The sequence below is a fragment of the Microtus pennsylvanicus genome, chromosome 12 (genome assembly GCF_037038515.1).
Source record: "Microtus pennsylvanicus isolate mMicPen1 chromosome 12, mMicPen1.hap1, whole genome shotgun sequence".
Classification (NCBI taxonomy): Eukaryota; Metazoa; Chordata; class Mammalia; order Rodentia; family Cricetidae; genus Microtus; species Microtus pennsylvanicus.
Window position 1 is genome coordinate 1,976,491 of NC_134590.1, and position 4,644 is coordinate 1,981,134.

The following is a 4,644-nucleotide window of genomic DNA, read 5'->3' on the forward strand; positions in this document are numbered from 1 at the left end:
GAGGAGATATAGGTGGGACTTGCTGGTAGGGAAAGGAAGGAGGAGAAAGCATTTCGGCTCAGGGGAATAAGAAAGGGAGCCGCCAGAGGCTAGCCAGCCAGATACGGAGAAAGCAGGAATGTTGAACATACAGAATAAAAGAAAGGTAAAAAGTCCTGAGGCAGAAATGTAGATGAATAAAAACAGATTAAAGTACATAATAAGAGCTATTGGGACAAGGGCCAAACATTCATAACTAATAATAAGTCTGTGTCTTTATTTGGGAGCTGGTTGGCAGCCCAAAGAAAATGCCAGGCAGGGCTCGCTTGGCCAGGTCCTTACCATCACTAAGAAGAGGGCATCAAATATACTTCATATATTCATCTCTCAGTGGACTGTATTAGATTGAAGAGCTATCGGAATGTATTTGTTTTGTTTTTTCTAAACAGGGTTTCTCTGTGTAGCTTTGGAGCCTGTCTTGAAACTAGCTCTTGTAGACCAGGCTGGCTTTGAACTCACAGAGATCCGCCTGCCTCTGCCTCCAAGTGCTGGGATTAAAGGTGTGCACCACCATTGCCCGGCCTAAAATGTAACTTTGGAAGAATTTTTCACGGTCAAGTCTGGTTCTTTCTCACTGTTGCATGCAGGCTTATTGCTCATAGCTGTCTAGATCAACATGAATTCTCCATCACCCACAAACACCTATGGCCTCCTTAAATTTGAGCTTTGCAAGCCATGTATAACTTCCTACAAAATCTATGACAAATCCTTTATTTAGTTACCGAAAGCATAAGCCAGCACAAAGTCTGATAGAAAACCGCTATTGTATCTTGCTTGAGAGGCCATAGATGCTGTGGTCATCAAGAAAGGCCAGGTTTCTGGGCCATTTCACCTCTGCTTCACTGACCTCAAAGAACAAATCACAAAAACATACCTCACTGCAGCCGATGAGATAGAACTTATGCTCATTTGTCAAGTATTTGTTGAGACCTGATTGTTTCAAGCAATAGAGCTACAAAGATACACGAATAAGATGTTACATCCTTGCTATTGGGACCACAGTCTTAGTGATAGACAGGAAGGATGGTAATACAGCCCTGTAAGTGTCCAACAGGAAGGGCCGGAGGCTACCCTGTGCCGTGGGAACAAAGCCGTTCCTTACCATGCGGGTTCTGTTTACTGTGCCAAGGAAAAGCTGTTAACTAACTGAACCAAGATGTTTGAGAAGGCAGCATTTGAGCAGAGTACTGAATGACCAGCGTTGTGCTCACAAGCAGGACAGGACTGGAGGACTGGACAGGAAAGGGTGTGAGATCCAGAGAGTCTCCTTATCAGTGATGCCTGAAGGATGGAGTAGGGCGCAGAGCCTGCACCTGCAGTGAGCCAGGAGCAGGAGGCTGAGGTCTGGGGACGTCCAGAGAAGGAAGAGACGTGAGAAGTAGTTAAACCAGCACTAGGTGTTTGCCTGAAAACTTAAGTGTTGTGTGAATGTTCATGTTTCGTGTTTATGTCTTCCAAGTCTTACTGATACACCCATCCTAGTCTTCTGGACAGCCTGCAGAACATGCCAAAGGAATTCCTGCCACCTGGTGGACAGAGACGACATCACAGTGCATCGCTCCAGGTCACAGCATCCAGGATGATATTACTCAGTGAGCTAAGCAGTCAGATGGAGCACCAGGGAGGCAGAGGATCAGGAGTTCGAGGCCAGCCTTGTTCACACGGGCTTCTGTAATGGCGATGGAGAGTGGATTAGTACCCACACGATAGCTCAAGCATCCTTAGCTCCAGTTCCAGGGGTCTGACAGCCTCTTGTGACCGGTGTGAACCAGGCACAGCTGTGCTATACATACAGACAGAAAAATATTCATATTCATAACATTTAAAAATCTAAAATACCTTGATGTTCTTTATTCCTGTTATCATGTTGGTAAAGATTTATGTTTAATTATGTATGTGGGTGTGTGCATGTGAATTTGGGTGCACATGGAGGTGCCCAACATGGGAGCTCAGAACTGAACTTGGACCCTCTGCAAAAACAGTAATTGCTCTTAACTCCTGAGCCATCCCTCTAGCTCCTCAGAAGTATTTTTTTAAAAAGTTAAGGAAAATGCTCTCCTGTATGAAAGACAACGTGAAGGAGGGGGAGAAAATGCTAATGCTGTACACAGGGATCGCCGGCACTCCTCCAAACTCTGCACATGAGCCCCACTTTGCAGTCCAGACTGCTTTCAGCCTTGGCTTCACGCTCCTCCTGTCAGGGTTTCTTTGTCAATCAATAAAGGGTAAACAAGGAGGCATTAAAACATTTCCCGGTTGTGCCATTTGCACTTAAATGTGAATATGAAATTAGAATACTCCAGGCCCCATTCAGTGCCCAGAAGACCCTCAAGGACACACGTCCATCCGTCAGTTCCCCCGCACAGATGGCACAGACACCCATAGTGCAAGGGACATACTTTTCAAAGTCAAAAAGTTGGCCGGGCGGTGGTAGCCCACGCCTTTAATCCCAGCACTCGGGAGGCAGAGGCAGGCGGATCTCTGGGAGTTCGAGGCCAGCCTGGTCTACAAGAGCTAGTTTCAGGACAGGCATCAAAGCTACAGAGGAACCCTGTCTCAAAAAACCAAAAAAAAAAAAAGTCAAAAAGTTGGCATGCATTTCCAACAACTTTTTATTACTCCCAGTTGAGGAAGACAGCCTTATAAATGTGATGCAGAAATGTTGGGTTTCTCAGAACAAGTTTTTGGAATTGGCATGATTCTTTTAGAATCGAAACTATCTTAGGAAAAGTCTAGAATAATCAGAAGAATGAATAATCCCGAAGTATGATTCATGTAGCGGGGCATAATCAAGTGTGAACATCACACTTTCCCATGGGATTTCATACACACTTGAATTTTTTATTGTTATGGCGTTTGACCCATGAGCAAGAGTTAAAAATGGAGAATTAGGAAACTTTTGCTGACTGGTCTAACACGAGGCTGGGGAGGGTTACTGAAGATAGGATTTCCACCAGCTGTTTCTCCTCCGCTGAGGTCAGTGTTCTGGGAACAAGTACCAGCAACTTGGAGAAGAGAGGAATTAGTATTGAGATGGATGGACGATGGGGGAGCTGGGAAGTCACAGGGCAGCTAGTTCAGCACAGGCAAACAGTATCACCCTTTGGCTGTCTAAGAATTAAAGGGCTATCTTTAGACGGGGGCTGCTATGACGGGGCTCGCAAACACCCGCCTGGGGTCAAGTTCCCAGGCAACTCTAGTGGTAAGCAGCGTGAAGGAATGTTAAATGGGGTCTCTATCTTCAGGCGGCTTATACCTCACTATAGTCTTCAAGGAAATCACTATTTGGGCTGAGTGACCCCGGTAGGCTTTGTATAGAGAAAGGTGGGGCTGCTGATGACCGATACGAGCAATGCATTTGGGATACACGGACTGAAGGGAAGACATTCCAGGTAATGGCAGCTACAAAGTCCAAAGTCCCCTTTGGTTTATTCTGAACTGAAGTTACACTTTTACAAGGAAGGGAAGACTACTGGAAAAATACACAGGGGGCAAGCGATTTCACTTCTCTCTCCCTCTAGCTTCCTTGTCTACTGTAATTATATGCTGGTTTCTAGACAAGCTACAGAGGGAACGCACACAAAGATAAACACATCAATCAAACAACAGGCATGCGACTGAACATGCCCGTGACACCAGCACTTGGAAGAGCAAGGGCATCCTTGGTTACACAGGAACTAAAGGCCAACCTGGGAGCACTTGGCTTCTCAGTGTTGGGACGATGAAGAGATGCTTCTCAAAAGACACACAGAGGGTACAGAATGCCAGGGTGCTTCTAACATGAACTGATTGTGCTTCCTTTCTATAAATAAGCATTGGATATGAATATTTACAGGATTTTAAAGTACGTCAAGACGAAAGGTGCTGAGGGCTAGTGAAGTGGCTCAGGGGTTAAACCATTTGCTTCCAAGCCTGGTATTCAATCCCGACCCAACTACTGAAGACTGTTCTCATGAGCCATTTAAATAAATAAACACAATAATTAATTTTTTAAAGATATGCACCAGAAAGACTGTTCAGTGATTAAGAGTGGATACTGCCTGGGTTCAGTTCCTGGCAACCTTGTCAGGAGGGCTTGTTAACTGCCTGCCATTCCAGCTACAGGAGTTCCAATGACCTCGGCAGGCACTCAACTCACGCACATACAAAGCACACATAGAGGTTGGTTGTGATGGCACATACCTTTAATTCCAGCACCGGGGAGGCAAAGGCACAGGAAATCTCTGTGAGTTCGAGGCTAGTCTGGTCTACAGAGAAACCCTGTCTCAGAAAAAGCATATACATACTTTTTAAAATCACACACACACACACCCCAGGCATCTATTTCACCACCTTAGGGGAAAGTGTATGTTAAGGAAACGTTGGTGAGACTTTCAGAAAACCTACTCACATACCTCATAGACAGTGTGGCTAGTTTTGTTTTTAATCAGAGCATTTGAGTAGGAGAAAGGAAACAGCAAAAACCATGAGAAACAGAGAAACTGCTATTCTCTAAGAAGCATTACTCAGGGTGTCTAGAGACACGTGGTGGCAGCTGGGCTCCCTAGACGCTGCCCCTGTTCATGGAGACTGAGATAAACACCGTGAGGCTACGGAACCACATGA